Source organism: Sebastes fasciatus, chromosome 1, assembly GCF_043250625.1.
Source record: "Sebastes fasciatus isolate fSebFas1 chromosome 1, fSebFas1.pri, whole genome shotgun sequence".
In the NCBI taxonomy this organism is placed as follows: domain Eukaryota; kingdom Metazoa; phylum Chordata; class Actinopteri; order Perciformes; family Sebastidae; genus Sebastes; species Sebastes fasciatus.
This window is the reverse complement of record NC_133795.1, coordinates 44,980,485-44,997,205: the sequence shown is the minus strand read 5'-3', so window position 1 is coordinate 44,997,205 and position 16,721 is coordinate 44,980,485. Positions and strand designations below refer to the sequence as shown.

At 45.4% G+C, this 16,721-nt stretch overlaps 1 long non-coding RNA gene across 1 annotated transcript; it reads left to right on the top strand.

Moving 5' to 3' along the window:
• Window positions 1-402: 402 nt before the first annotated feature.
• On the top strand, window positions 403-2,135 carry LOC141778260 (uncharacterized). Its single transcript, XR_012596027.1, has 3 exons — window positions 403-618; window positions 1,740-1,848; window positions 1,969-2,135. It is a non-coding gene; the product is annotated as an uncharacterized LOC141778260 (long non-coding RNA).
• The last annotated feature ends 14,586 nt before the right edge of the window (window positions 2,136-16,721 follow it).

Sequence of the window (16,721 nt, the reverse complement as noted above, 5' to 3'; positions counted from 1 at the left end):
CTTCTGATTCACCATCTAGTTATAATCTGTGTTAACTGTAGCTCTGAGCAGCAGCAGAAGGGACCTGCAGTATCTCTCCTTCTCACACCGTCAGTGAAGCAGCCTGACACTAAGAGGGGTACGTAGGTTTAAGAGCTAGGTCTTGTTTATTTTAGTATTTTTGTCTGTAATCACTGCCTTTGAGTTATTTACGAGTTATTACATACATTCAAATGCAGTTAATCCTTTATAATTAAATCCATTAATAAATCACAGGATTCCATGTACTGAACCGCAACCGGAAATGACTTTTATTTTGACAACTTCCGCTTGCGGGCAGAATCCGGCTCTAGTATAAAAAGAGGCCGCGGAATTTGCTTCGTCCCATTTGCTCAGTGCAGAGACCAGAGACCAGAGAGAGAGAGAGACAGAGACAGAGACATACTTCCAGAAACAGCTATCTATCGAGACAGAGAGAGAACGAGAGACACAGAGAGAGACTGAGACTACACGAGTGTAAGACTGAAAGAGTGAACGAGTGAAAGACTGAACGAGTGAAAGTGAGAGACCGACTTTTGACCGACTTTTGACCGACTGACCCCTGAGCTAATTTAGCTCCTTTCCGACGTCTGTACTACGGTAAGTTATGATGCCGTGGCTAGCTTGTTAGCATGCTAACTTCTGTATTTCTGTAACAAAATGTGCATGTAAAGTTATGTAAAGTTGTATATGTATGTATGTATGTATGTATGTAAACAACTATTGCTTCGCACGTCTCGTCGTGCTGTTACTATAACGTTAGTTAGCTGTTAGCCAGGAGGCCTGTTTGCTAAACGGAGCTAAGAGCTAACTTAGCTAAACAAAGAACTCGGCTCCTGATTGGACGAGCGTTTTCCCGCCGTTGGCTGCTGCTCTCAGCTTTCAAACCTGAACCTGTATGGAGACTTACAACAGAGTTTTTATTCAGAGTAATGCATTATTACAGTCAACATGTAGAGTTAAAGCGGTTAAAGTACTTCTTTCATAGTTTAGAGTTAAAAGAAAAGTTTTCTCAACTTAACCGACAGTTTTGCCTCGCTAGCTTAGCGTTAGCTTAGCGTTAGCTTAGCGCTTAGCAGCCACGGTTCTGCGTTTTTTCTACAGTGTTTGTGCTACGTTAGCATCTGTGCTACGTTAGCATCTGTGTTGTTAGCTGTGAAGGCCTGGTTGTGTATATTTGCTTTTTGTAAGCTGTTGCATTCAGAATGTGATGCTAAGCTACCGCTAGCTTAGCGTTAGCTTAGCAGACACGGCGCTGCCTGTGTTGTTAACTGAAGGCCTGGTTGTGTTGAAGGCCTGGTTGTGTATATTTGCTTTTTGTAAGCTGTTGCATTCAGAATGTGATGCTAAGCTACCGCTAGCTTAGCGTTAGCTTAGCAGACACGGCGCTGCCTGTGTTGTTAACTGAAGGCCTGGTTGTGTTGAAGGCCTGGTTGTGTATATTTGCTTTTTGTAAGCTGTTGCATTCAGAATGTGATGCTAAGCTACCGCTAGCTTAGCAGCCACTGTGCTGCCTGTGTTGTTAGCTGTGAAGGCCTGGTTGTGTATATTTGCTTTTTTCAGCCTGCAATACGGTTTTCTTGGTTGATGCATCAAATTTGAGTATACTTGTGTTCAAAAATGATTTATTGCTTAGCTATAGTTGGTATCTAAAGATATAATTGTAGGCTAAAAGTTTCTTGTAATGTCATTATTAATCAGTTGTGCCTACATACTTTTAGATGCCTCGCGGCAAGTCGTACCGGCGTTCTGAGGCTGCCAAGATGCGGATGGCCGAGCGACGCACTGTGGCTTTCCCACCTCAGCAGTCTGGCACCGCCAGTTCAGCACGTAAGTAGCCAAACATTTTTTCGTTAAATGTTTAAGGTGTCTATTGTCGTTGCATGATAATTTATGATTTTTAAAGGTCCATTAACTTTTATCTTGGTGTCTTTGTCTGTTTATAAATAGGCCGCGGTACAGGTTACCGTCACACTGTGCTCGATTGGCCAATTTCCCCCTTCACTGGGCGGAAGCACAAATTGGTCATTCCAGCCAAGTCTCCAGACAAGAAGGTAGAATTATTAATTTTGACTTTATGAACAAATGCTTTGATCTGAGGAATTTGTGCCTTCATCCCTGTCGAGTTGATGCATAACTGTTGTCTGGATTTCTAATCCGCAACATATTATAGGAGTAAGATGGTGTCCAATAATTTGGGTTATATTTAGACGGTTGAGAAAGGGAGAGGTAATTTTAGTTGTGTATTGACAGTTGAAATAGGAAGAGGTGACATGCAAATGTTGCCTTCATCCCTGTCGAGTTGATGCATAACTGTTGTCTGGATTTCTAATCCGCAACATATTATAGGAGTAAGATGGTGTCCAATAATTTGGGTTATATTTAGACGGTTGAGAAAGGGAGAGGTAATTTTGGTTGTGTATTGACAGTTGAAATAGGAAGAGGTGACATGCAAATGTTGCCTTCATCCCTGTCGAGTTGATGCATAACTGTTGTCTGGATTTCTAATCCGCAACATATTATAGGAGTAAGATGGTGTCCAATAATTTGGGTTATATTTAGACGGTTGAGAAAGGGAGAGGTAATTTTAGTTGTGTATTGACAGTTGAAATAGGAAGAGGCGACATGCAAATGTTGCCTTCATCCCTGTCGAGTTGATGCATAACTGTTGTCTGGATTTCTAATCCGCAACATATTATAGGAGTAAGATGGTGTCCAATAATTTGGGTTATATTTAGACGGTTGAGAAAGGGAGAGGTAATTTTGGTTGTGTATTGACAGTTGAAATAGGAAGAGGTGACATGCAAATGTTGCCTTCATCCCTGTCGAGTTGATGCACAACTGTTGTCTGGATTTCTAATCCGCAACATATTATAGGATTTACATAATGAATACATTCAGTTTCTATGACTCATGAATGTTCAATATCTGGAACAAGCTCCCAGAAACCTTTAATGATAACCAGATGACCAGATAATGATCTGTTTTAGCTACTATCCTAGCTTTTATTTTTAGCATGTTTTTATTTTCTAATCTTTAATGTTTTTATAACTGTTAATTATTTCTTAATGTTCTTTTGCATTTTGTCCCAATGTTTCTGTAAAGCACTTTACACATATGTTCACTTACAAACATAACAAATAGAGCTAGTCCAACTACAATCACATAGTTAGTATTCTAACAAATTAACACATCTACTTTATGTATTGTCCTGCATTACAATAGCTTGTCTATAAGTCAAATTATTTTCGATCCCATGCCTATTGTGCATTCTAAAAAGAATTGTAAAAACGCTAAACATTGATAAATGTAATGCAGGTTTTGCTTTTTCTAACAATTTAGCCACAAAAAGCAAAAGACACTGGTGATGGACTCTCTGTTTACAGGGATGGGGTTCGACTCCCTACAGTGTCCTTGTTTATTGTTAAGGCTCATCCTACACTTCCCAAACAACACATTTCTTTGGATAACTTTTCATCACAAAGGACTTAAGATACTACTGACATAGCGCCCACAGAAAACAGGAAGTTGTTGTAAATTGACGATACATTGTCCAATCTTCCCCAAATTCCCCAACATTAGCCACGCCCCCCTTCATAACTCGCGAACCGCTTGTCGTAGAGCCTTGCGGCAGGCGTCGTGGCGCTCGTCAGAGTTTCGGTTTCGCGTCGGTCGGCGTCCCGCCAGCAACCCCGACCCGCGAGCAGGGGCGAGGGCCCTTTCATAGCTGCGTGCAGCTCTCGTTATTATTCTTTTTCTGCTGCAAGAACGCGTTTTTGACGACCTTAGCCATCCCCAAAACTCACCAGAATTGGAATATGCGTCAGAAGTGGCGAAAATTGCAATATTCTGTAGTGATTGGGCTCGGGTGCACCAGCGGGCTCGATAGCGCCCCCTATAGAAAGCAGGTTTCCAGAAAAAGTTACTTCGATCTTCACGAAATTTAAGTATGTCATTGCTCACATCTTCAATGGCACATTAAATATTTTTGAGATTTTTTCGGCCAACAGGAAGTCAGCCACGTTGGACTTCCTGCGTGATTTTAAAATTTACGAACACATTTTTGAGGACTTTACGATGCACCAAATCTCATGAAACTTTACACGCACATCCAAACAGGTAATCCCTTTGATTCAGTGGTGAAATTTTTTTTGGGCGTGGCATGTTGGCTCTCTAGCGCCCCCTTATGTCCTTTTTGCCTTTGAACATCCATTCGTATACCTTGGCATACTCGTAGACGCATGAAATTTGGCAACATGATAGACACCTGTGAACTTTATGTAACTGCATAGCCATTAGGCTCAGTTTGTTTTTATACGGCTCTATAGCGCCCCCTAACGCGTTGAAATTTTAACTTTGTCAAAGTTGATCCGATATTCATGAAATTTGGTATGCATATCCCACTCATCATTTGAAACATATTCCTCATTGGGTTTCATTAGCCCCGCCCACCCAGAAGTCGGCCATATTGGATTTTGATGTCATTTTTGCGTTTTATTGGCCGCGTACTTTAACGAACTCCTCCTACAGATTTGATCAGATCGAGTTGATATTTGGTCAGGACCATCTCAAGACCTTGAGGATGAAAAGTTATTAAAATGGTGAGCGTTCACTTAACGAGCGGACCGTGGCGTGGCGGCCATTTTGAGCCATTCGCCAGTTATTGTAACTCAACTGTACATAGTCCGATCTGCCCCAGATTTCTCAGGTATGATGGTGGTACAGTCTTGAGGACATGTATATGAAAAATTATACTCATAGCCCCGCCCTAAGACGTTAGCCCCGCCCCCTTTCATATCTCATGAACCGTTTATAGTAGAGTCTTGTGGGATGTGTCATATCACTCAGCAGAGAGTGGGTTAACCCTAACTCAACTGTACATAGTTCGATCTGCCCCAGATTTCTCAGGTATGATGGTGCTCCAGTACTGATGGCATGTATATGAAAAATTATACTCATAGCCCCACCCTAAGACGTTAGCCCCGCCCCCTTTTATATCTCATGAACCGTTTATAGTAGAGTCTTGTGGGAAGTGTCATATCACTCAGCAGAGAGTTCATGTTTCATTGGTAAATGTTATGCCCGCCCCCTACACATTAGCCCCGCCCCCTTTCATATCTCATGATCCGTTTGTCGTAGAGTCTTGTGGGAAGTGTCATATCACTCAGCAGAGAGTTCCTGTTTCATTGGTAAATGTTATGCCCGCCCCCTACACATTAGCCCCGCCCCCTTTCATAACTCATGAACCGTTTGTCGTAGAGTCTTGCGGGAAGTGTCATATCACTCAGCAGAGAGTGCCTGTTTCATTGGTGAATGTTATGCCCGCCCCCTACACATTAGCCCCGCCCCCTTTCATAACTCATGAACCGTTTGTAGTAGAGTCTTGCGGGAGGTGTCATATCACTCAGCAGAGAGTTCATGTTTCATTGGTGAAGGTTATGCCCGCCCCCTACACATTAGCCCCGCCCCCTTTCATCACTCATGATCCGTTTGTCGTAGAGTCTTGTGGGAAGTGTCATATAACTCAGCAGAGAGTTCCTGTTTCATTGGTGAATGTTATGCCCGCCCCCTACACATTAGCCACGCCCCCCTTCATAACTCGTGAACCGCTTGTCGTAGAGCCTTGCGGCAGGCGTCGTGGCTCTCGTCAGAGTTTTGGTTTCGCGTCGGTCGGCGTCCCGCCAGCAACCCCGACCCGCGAGCAGGGGCGAGGGCCCTTTCATAGCTGCGTGCAGCTCTCGTTATTATTATTTTTCCGCTGCAAGAACGCGTTTTTGACGACCTTAGCCATCCCCAAAACTCACGAAAAGTGGAGTATGCGTCAGAACTGGTGGGAAATTCAATGTTCTGGAGTGACTGGGCTCGGGTGTCTCCAGGGGGCTCCATAGCGCCCCCTAACGTACGCAGTTTTTCCGAGAAAGTTTCTTCGATCTTCACGAAATTCAAGTATGTCGTTGCTCACGCCCTCATACCTGGATTAAATGATTTTGAGATTTCTCCGGCAAACAGGAAGTCAGCCATGTTGGACTTCCTGCGTTTTTTTAAAATGTACGAACGCATATTTGAAGACTTTAGGATGCACAAAAATGTATGAAACTTTACACACACATCCAAACTAGTAATTACTTAATTTTAGTGGTGAAATTTTGCTTGGGCGTGGCATGTTGGCTCTCTAGCGCCCCCTTATGTCTTTCAGATTTTGAACATACCTTTAGGTACTCGGAATCTCATAAAATTTGGCAAAATGATAGACACCTGTGAACTTTATGTAACTGCATAGCCATTAGGCTCAGTTTGTTTTTATACGGCTCTATAGCGCCCCCTAACGCGTTGAAATTTTAACTTTGTCAAAGTTGATCCGATATTCATGAAATTTGGTATGCATATCCCACTCATCATTTGAAACATATTCCTCATTGGGTTTCATTAGCCCCGCCCACCCAGAAGTCGGCCATATTGGATTTTGATGTCATTTTTGCGTTTTATTGGCCGCGTACTTTAACGAACTCCTCCTACAGATTTGATCAGATCGAGTTGATATTTGGTCAGGACCATCTCAAGACCTCGAGGATGAAAAGTTATTAAAATGGTGAGCGTTCACTTAACGAGCGGACCGTGGCGTGGCGGCCATTTTGAGCAATTCGCCATGAAACAGGGAGTTATTGTAACTCAACTGTACATAGTCCGATCTGCCCCAGATTTCTCAGGTATGATGGTGGTACAGTCTTGAGGACATGTATATGAAAAATTATACTCATAGCCCCGCCCTAAGACGTTAGCCCCGCCCCCTTTCATATCTCATGAACCGTTTATAGTAGAGTCTTGTGGGATGTGTCATATCACTCAGCAGAGAGTTCCTGTTTTATTTGTTAAGGGTAGCCCCGCCCCCTACACATTAGCCCCGCCCCCTTTCATAACTCATGAACCGTTTGTCGTAGAGTCTTGCGGGAGGTGTCATATCACTCAGCAGAGAGTGCCTGTTTCATTGGTAAATGTTATGCCCGCCCCCTACACATTAGCCCCGCCCCCTTTCATATCTCATGAACCGTTTGTAGTAGAGTCTTGTGGGATGTGTCATATCACTCAGCAGAGAGTGCCTGTTTCATTGGTGAAGGGTAGCCCCGCCCCCTACACATTAGCTCCGCCCCCTTTCATAACTCATGAACCTTTTGTCGTAGAGTCTTGCGGGAGGTGTCATATCACTCAGCAGAGAGTGCCTGTTTCATTGGTGAAAGTTATGCCCGCCCCCTACACATTAGCCCCACCCCCTTTCATAACTCATGATCCGTTTGTCGTAGAGTCTTGTGGGAAGTGTCATATAACTCAGCAGAGAGTTCCTGTTTCATTGGTGAATGTTATGCCCGCCCCCTACACATTAGCCACGCCCCCCTTCATAACTCGCGAACCGCTTGTCGTAGAGCCTTGCGGCAGGCGTCGTGGCGCTCGTCAGAGTTTCGGTTTCGCGTCGGTCGGCGTCCCGCCAGCAACCCCGACCCGCGAGCAGGGGCGAGGGCCCTTTCATAGCTGCGTGCAGCTCTCGTTATTATTATTTTTCCGCTGCAAGATCGCGTTTTTGACGACCTTAGCCATCCCCAAAACTCACGAAAAGTGGAGTATGCGTCAGAACTGGTGGGAAATTCAATGTTCTGGAGTGACCGGGCTCGGGTGTCTCCAGGGGGCTCCATAGCGCCCCCTAACGTACGCAGTTTTTCCGAGAAAGTTTCTTCGATCTTCACGAAATTCAAGTATGTCGTTGCTCGCGCCCTCATACCTGGATTAAATGATTTTGAGATTTCTCCGGCAAACAGGAAGTCAGCCATGTTGGACTTCCTGCGTGATTTTAGAATTTACGAACGCATATTTGAAGACTTTAGGATGCACAAAAATTTATGAAACTTTACACACACATCCAAACTAGTAATTACTTAATTTTAGTGGTGAAATTTTGCTTGGGCGTGGCATGTTGGCTCTCTATCGCCCCCTTATGTCTTTCAGATTTTGAACATACCTTTAGGTACTCGGAATCTCATAAAATTTGGCAAAATGATAGACACCTGTGAACTTTATGTAACTGCATAGCCATTAGGATCAGTGTGTTTTTATTCGGCTCTCTAGCGCCCCCTAACGCGTTGAAATTTTAACTTTGTCAAAGTTGATCCGATATTCATGAAATTTGGTATGCATATCCCACTCATCATTTGAAACATATTCCTCATTGGGTTTCATTAGCCCCGCCCACCCAGAAGTCGGCCATATTGGATTTTTATGTCATTTTTGCGTTTTATTGGCCGCGTACTTTAACGAACTCCTCCTACAAATTTGATCAGATCGATTTGAAATTTGGTCAGGACCATCTCAAGACCTCGAGGATGAAAAGTTATTAAAATGGTGAGCGTTCACTTAACGAGCGGACCATGGCGTGGCGGCCATTTTGAGCCATTCGCCAGTTATTGTAACTCAACTGTACATAGTCCGATCTGCCCCAAATCTCTCAGGTATGATGTTGCTCCAGTACTGATGACATGTATATGAAAAAATATACTCATACTCAATGAGCTCCGCCCACCCAGAAGTCGGCCATATTGGATTTTATGTACGATTTTCCCAATTTTTGCGTTTTATTGGCCGCGTACTCTAACGAACTCCTCCTACAGATTTGATCATATCGATTTGAAATTTGGTCAGGACCATCTCAAGACCTTGAGGATGAAAAGTTATTAAAATGGTGAGTGTTCACTTAACGAGCGGACCGTGGCGTGGCGGCCATTTTGAGCCATTCGCCATGAAACAGGGAGTTATTGTAACTCAACTGTACATAGTCCGATCTGCCCCAGATTTCTCAGGTATGATGGTGGTACAGTCTTGAGGACATGTATATGAAAAATTATACTCATAGCCCCGCCCTAAGACGGTAGCCCCGCCCCCTTTCATATCTCATGAACCGTTTGTCGTACAGGCTTATGGGAGGTGTCATATCACTCAGCAGAGAGTTCCTGTTTTATTCGTTAAGGGCAGCCCCGCCCCCTACACATTAGCCCCGCCCCCTTTCATAACTCATGAACCGTTTGTCGTAGAGTCTTGCGGGAGGTGTCATATCACTCAGCAGAGAGTTCCTGTTTCATTGGTAAATGTTATGCCCGCCCCCTACACATTAGCCCCGCCCCCTTTCATAACTCATGATCCGTTTGTAGTAGAGTCTTGTGGGAAGTGTCATATCACTCAGCAGAGAGTGCCTGTTTCATTGGTGAATGTTATGACCGCCCCCTACACATTAGCCACGCCCCCTTTCATATCTCATGATCCGTTTGTAGTAGAGTCTTGTGGGAAGTGTCATATCACTCAGCAGAGAGTGCCTGTTTCATTGGTGAATGTTATGCCCGCCCCCTACACATTAGCCACGCCCCCTTTCATAACTCATGATCCGTTTGTAGTAGAGTCTTGTGGAAAGTGTCATATCACTCAGCAGAGAGTGCCTGTTTCATTGGTGAATGTTATGCCCGCCCCCTACACATTAGCCACGCCCCCCTTCATAACTCGTGAACCGCTTGTCGTAGAGCCTTGCGGCAGGCGTCGTGGCGCTCGTCAGAGTTTCGGTTTCGCGGTGCCCGGCCGCGTCGGTCGGCGTCCCGCCAGCAACCCCGACCCGCGAGCAGGGGCGAGGGCCCTTTCATAGCTGCGTGCAGCTCTCGTTAGGGCCCGAGCACGAAAGTGCCAGGACCCAACGGTGTCCTGGCACGAAGTGCAAGGAACCTATTGTTTTTCTGCAGATTATTATTATTATTATTCTTTTTCTGCTGCGAGATCGCGTTTTTGGGACCTTTTCCATCCCCAAAAACTCATGAAAATTGGAATATGCGTCAGAAGTGGCGAAAATTGCAATATTCTGTAGTGATTGGGCTCGGGTGCACCAGCGGGCTCGATAGCGCCCCCTATAGAAAGCAGGTTTCCAGAAAAAGTTACTTCGATCTTCACGAAATTTACGTATGTCATTGCTCACATCTTCAATGGCACATTAAATATTTTTGAGATTTTTTCGGCCAACAGGAAGTCAGCCACGTTGGACTTCCTGCGTGATTTTAAAATTTACGAACACATTTTTGAGGACTTTAGGATGCACCAAATCTCATGAAACTTTACACGCACATCCAAACAGGTAATCCCTTTAATTCAGTGGTGAAATTTTTTTTGGGCGTGGCATGTTGGCTCTCTAGCGCCCCCTTATGTCCTTTTTGCCTTTGAACATCCATTCGTATGCCTTGGCATACTCGTAGACGCATGAAATTTGGCAACGTGATAGACACCTGTGAACTTTATGTAACTGCATAGCCATTAGGCTCAGTGTGTTTAGCCGGCTCTATAGCGCCCCCTAACGCGTTGAAATTTTAACTTTGTCAATGTTGATCCGATATTCACGAAATTTGGTATGCATATCCCACTCATCATTTGAAACATATTCCTCATTGGGTTTCATTAGCCCCGCCCACCCAGAAGTCGGCCATATTGGATTTTATGTACGATTTTCCCAATTTTTTCGTTTTATTGGCCGCGTACTTTAACGAACTCCTCCTACAGATTTGATCATATCGATTTGAAATTTGGTCAGGACCATCTCAAGACCTCGAGGATGAAAAGTTATTAAAATGGTGAGTGTTCACTTAACGAGCGGACCGTGGCGTGGCGGCCATTTTGAGCCATTCGCCAGTTATTGTAACTCAACTGTTCATAGTCCGATCTGCCCCAGATTTCTCAGGTATGATGGTGGTACAGTCTTGAGGACATGTATATGAAAAATTATACTCATAGCCCCGCCCTAAGACGTTAGCCCCGCCCCCTTTCATATCTCAAGAACCGTTTATAGTAGAGTCTTGTGGGATGTGTCATATCACTCAGCAGAGAGTGGGTTAACCCTAACTCAACTGTACATAGTCCGATCTGCCCCAGATTTCTCAGGTATGATGGTGGTACAGTCTTGAGGACATGTATATGAAAAATTATACTCATAGCCCCGCCCTAAGACGTTAGCCCCGCCCCCTTTCATATCTCATGAACCGTTTGTCGTACAGGCTTATGGGAGGTGTCATATCACTCAGCAGAGAGTTCCTGTTTTATTCGATAAGGGTAGCCCCGCCCCCTACACATTAGCCCCGCCCCCTTTCATATCTCATGAACCGTTTGTCGTAGAGTCTTGCGGGATGTGTCATATCACTCAGCAGAGAGTGCCTGTTTCATTGGTGAAGGTTATGCCCGCCCCCTACACATTAGCCCCGCCCCCTTTCATAACTCATGATCCGTTTGTCGTAGAGTCTTGTGGGAAGTGTCATATAACTCAGCAGAGAGTTCCTGTTTCATTGGTGAATGTTATGCCCGCCCCCTACACATTAGCCACGCCCCCCTTCATAACTCGTGAACCGCTTGTCGTAGAGCCTTGCGGCAGGCGTCGTGGCGCTCGTCAGAGTTTCGGTTTCACGTCGGTCGGCGTCCCGCCAGCAACCCCGACCCGCGAGCAGGGGCGAGGGCCCTTTCATAGCTGCGTGCAGCTCTCGTTATTATTCTTTTTCTGCTGCAAGAACGCGTTTTTGACGACCTTAGCCATCCCCAAAACTCACCAGAATTGGAATATGCGTCAGAAGTGGCGAAAATTGCAATATTCTGTAGTGATTGGGCTCGGGTGCACCAGCGGGCTCGATAGCGCCCCCTATAGAAAGCAGGTTTCCAGAAAAAGTTACTTCGATCTTCACGAAATTTAAGTATGTCATTGCTCACATCTTCAATGGCACATTAAATATTTTTGAGATTTTTTCGGCCAACAGGAAGTCAGCCACGTTGGACTTCCTGCGTGATTTTAAAATTTACGAACACATTTTTGAGGACTTTAGGATGCACCAAATCTCATGAAACTTTACACGCACATCCAAACAGGTAATCCCTTTGATTCAGTGGTGAAATTTTTTTTGGGCGTGGCATGTTGGCTCTCTAGCGCCCCCTTATGTCCTTTTTGCCTTTGAACATCCATTCGTATACCTTGGCATACTCGTAGACGCATGAAATTTGGCAACATGATAGACACCTGTGAACTTTATGTAACTGCATAGCCATTAGGCTCAGTTTGTTTTTATACGGCTCTATAGCGCCCCCTAACGCGTTGAAATTTTAACTTTGTCAAAGTTGATCCGATATTCACGAAATTTGGTATGCATATCCCACTCATCATTTGAAACATATTCCTCATTGGGTTTCATTAGCCCCGCCCACCCAGAAGTCGGCCATATTGGATTTTGATGTCATTTTTGCGTTTTATTGGCCGCGTACTTTAACGAACTCCTCCTACAGATTTGATCAGATCGAGTTGATATTTGGTCAGGACCATCTCAAGACCTTGAGGATGAAAAGTTATTAAAATGGTGAGCGTTCACTTAACGAGCGGACCGTGGCGTGGCGGCCATTTTGAGCCATTCGCCAGTTATTGTAACTCAACTGTACATAGTCCGATCTGCCCCAGATTTCTCAGGTATGATGGTGGTACAGTCTTGAGGACATGTATATGAAAAATTATACTCATAGCCCCGCCCTAAGACGTTAGCCCCGCCCCCTTTCATATCTCATGAACCGTTTATAGTAGAGTCTTGTGGGATGTGTCATATCACTCAGCAGAGAGTGGGTTAACCCTAACTCAACTGTACATAGTTCGATCTGCCCCAGATTTCTCAGGTATGATGGTGCTCCAGTACTGATGGCATGTATATGAAAAATTATACTCATAGCCCCACCCTAAGACGTTAGCCCCGCCCCCTTTTATATCTCATGAACCGTTTATAGTAGAGTCTTGTGGGAAGTGTCATATCACTCAGCAGAGAGTTCATGTTTCATTGGTAAATGTTATGCCCGCCCCCTACACATTAGCCCCGCCCCCTTTCATATCTCATGATCCGTTTGTCGTAGAGTCTTGTGGGAAGTGTCATATCAATCAGCAGAGAGTGCCTGTTTCATTGGTAAATGTTATGCCCGCCCCCTACACATTAGCCCCGCCCCCTTTCATAACTCATGAACCGTTTGTCGTAGAGTCTTGCGGGAAGTGTCATATCACTCAGCAGAGAGTGCCTGTTTCATTCGTGAATGTTATGCCCGCCCCCTACACATTAGCCCCGCCCCCTTTCATAACTCATGAACCGTTTGTAGTAGAGTCTTGCGGGAGGTGTCATATCACTCAGCAGAGAGTGCCTGTTTCATTGGTAAATGTTATGCCCGCCCCCTACACATTAGCCACGCCCCCCTTCATAACTCGTGAACCGCTTGTCGTAGAGCCTTGCGGCAGGCGCCGTGGCGCTCGTCAGAGTTTCGGTTTCGCGTCGGTCGGCGTCCCGCCAGCAACCCCGACCCGCGAGCAGAGGCGAGGGCCCTTTCATAGCTGCGTGCAGCTCTCGTTAGGGCCCGAGCACGAAAGTGCCAGGACCCAACGGTGTCCTGGCACGAAGTGCAAGGAACCTATTGTTTTTCTGCAGATTATTAGGGCCCGAGCACGAAAGTGCCAGGACCCAACGGTGTCCTGGCACGAAGTGCAAGGAACCTATTGTTTTTCTGCAGATTATTATTATTAGGGCCCGAGCACGAAAGTGCCAGGACCCAACGGTGTCCTGGCACGAAGTGCAAGGAACCTATTGTTTTTCTGCAGATTATTAGGGCCCGAGCACGAAAGTGCCAGGACCCAACGGTGTCCTGGCACGAAGTGCAAGGAACCTATTGTTTTTGTCAGTATTATTATTATTATTTTTCCGCTGCAAGATCGCGTTTTTGACGACCTTAGCCATCCCCAAAACTCACGAAAAGTGGAGTATGCGTCAGAACTGGTGGGAAATTCAATGTTCTGGAGTGACTGGGCTCGGGTGTCTCCAGGGGGCTCCATAGCGCCCCCTAACGTACGCAGTTTTTCCGAGAAAGTTTCTTCGATCTTCACGAAATTCAAGTATGTCGTTGCTCGCGCCCTCATACCTGGATTAAATGATTTTGAGATTTCTCCGGCAAACAGGAAGTCAGCCATGTTGGACTTCCTGCGTGATTTTAGAATTTACGAACGCATATTTGAAGACTTTAGGATGCACAAAAATTTATGAAACTTTACATACACATCCAAACTAGTAATTACTTAATTTTAGTGGTGAAATTTTGCTTGGGCGTGGCATGTTGGCTCTCTAGCGCCCCCTTATGTCTTTCAGATTTTGAACATACCTTTAGGTACTCGGAATCTCATAAAATTTGGCAAAATGATAGACACCTGTGAACTTTATGTAACTGCATAGCCATTAGGCTCAGTGTGTTTTTATTCGGCTCTCTAGCGCCCCCTAACGCGTTGAAATTTTAACTTTGTCAAAGTTGATCCGATATTCATGAAATTTGGTATGCATATCCCACTCATCATTTGAAACATATTCCTCATTGGGTTTCATTAGCCCCGCCCACCCAGAAGTCGGCCATATTGGATTTTTATGTCATTTTTGCGTTTTATTGGCCGCGTACTTTAACGAACTCCTCCTACAGATTTGATCATATCGATTTGAAATTTGGTCAGGACCATCTCAAGACCTCGAGGATGAAAAGTTATTAAAATGGTGAGCGTTCACTTAACGAGCGGACCGTGGCGTGGCGGCCATTTTGAGCCATTCGCCAGTTATTGTAACTCAACTGTACATAGTCCGATCTGCCCCAAATCTCTCAGGTATGATGTTGCTCCAGTACTGATGACATGTATATGAAAAAATATACTCATACTCAATGAGCTCCGCCCACCCAGAAGTCGGCCATGTTGGATTTTATGTACGATTTTCCCAATTTTTGCGTTTTATTGGCCGCGTACTCTAACGAACTCCTCCTACAGGTTTGATCATATCGATTTGAAATTTGGTCAGGACCATCTCAAGACCTTGAGGATGAAAAGTTATTAAAATGGTGAGTGTTCACTTAACGAGCGGACCGTGGCGTGGCGGCCATTTTGAGCCATTCGGCAGTTATTGTAACTCAACTGTACATAGTCCGATCTGCCCCAGATTTCTCAGGTATGATGGTGGTACAGTCTTGAGGACATGTATATGAAAAATTATACTCATAGCCCCGCCCTAAGACGTTAGCCCCGCCCCCTTTCATATCTCATGAACCGTTTATAGTAGAGTCTTGTGGGAAGTGTCATATCACTCAGCAGAGAGTTCCTGTTTTATTTGTTAAGGGTAGCCCCGCCCCCTACACATTAGCCCCGCCCCCTTTCATAACTCATGAACCGTTTGTCGTAGAGTCTTGCGGGACGTGTCATATCACTCAGCAGAGAGTGCCTGTTTCATTGGTAAATGTTATGCCCGCCCCCTACACATTAGCCCCGCCCCCTTTCATAACTCATGATCCGTTTGTAGTAGAGTCTTGTGGGAAGTGTCATATCACTCAGCAGAGAGTTCATGTTTCATTGGTAAATGTTATGCCCGCCCCCTACACATTAGCCCCGCCCCCTTTCATATCTCATGATCCGTTTGTAGTAGAGTCTTGCGGGAGGTGTTATATCACTCAGCAGAGAGTTCCTGTTTTATTGGTTAAGGGTAGCCCCGCCCCCTACACATTAGCCCCGCCCCCTTTCATAACTCATGAACCATTTGTCGTACAGGCTTATGGGAAGTGTCATATCACTCAGCAGAGAGTTCCTGTTTCATTGGTGAAGGTTATGCCCGCCCCCTACACATTAGCCCCGCCCCCTTTCATATCTCATGAATCGTTTGTAGTAGAGTCTTGTGGGAAGTGTCATATCACTCAGCAGAGAGTTCATGTTTCATTGGTAAATGTTATGCCCGCCCCCTACACATTAGCCCCGCCCCCTTTCATATCTCATGAACCGTTTGTCGTACAGGCTTATGGGAGGTGTCATATCACTCAGCAGAGAGTGCCTGTTTCATTGGTGAAGGTTATGCCCGCCCCCTACACATTAGCCCCGCCCCCTTTCATAACTCATGATCCGTTTGTCGTAGAGTCTTGTGGGAAGTGTCATATAACTCAGCAGAGAGTTCCTGTTTCATTGGTGAATGTTATGCCCGCCCCCTACACATTAGCCACGCCCCCCTTCATAACTCGTGAACCGCTTGTCGTAGAGCCTTGCGGCAGGCGTCGTGGCGCTCGTCAGAGTTTCGGTTTCGCGGTGCCCGGCCGCGTCGGTCGGCGTCCCGCCAGCAACCCCGACCCGCGAGCAGGGGCGAGGGCCCTTTCATAGCTGCGTGCAGCTCTCGTTATTATTAGGGCCCGAGCACGAAAGTGCCAGGACCCAACGGTGTCCTGGCACGAAGTGCAAGGAACCTATTGTTTTTGTCAGTATTATTATTATTATTTTTCCGCTGCAAGATCGCGTTTTTGACGACCTTAGCCATCCCCAAAACTCACGAAAAGTGGAGTATGCGTCAGAACTGGTGGGAAATTCAATGTTCTGGAGTGACTGGGCTCGGGTGTCTCCAGGGGGCTCCATAGCGCCCCCTAACGTACGCAGTTTTTCCGAGAAAGTTTCTTTGATCTTCACGAAATTCAAGTATGTCGTTGCTCGCGCCCTCATACCTGGATTAAATGATTTTGAGATTTCTTCGGCAAACAGGAAGTCAGCCATGTTGGACTTCCTGCGTGATTTTAGAATTTACGAACGCATATTTGAAGACTTTAGGATGCACAAAAATTTATGAAACTTTACA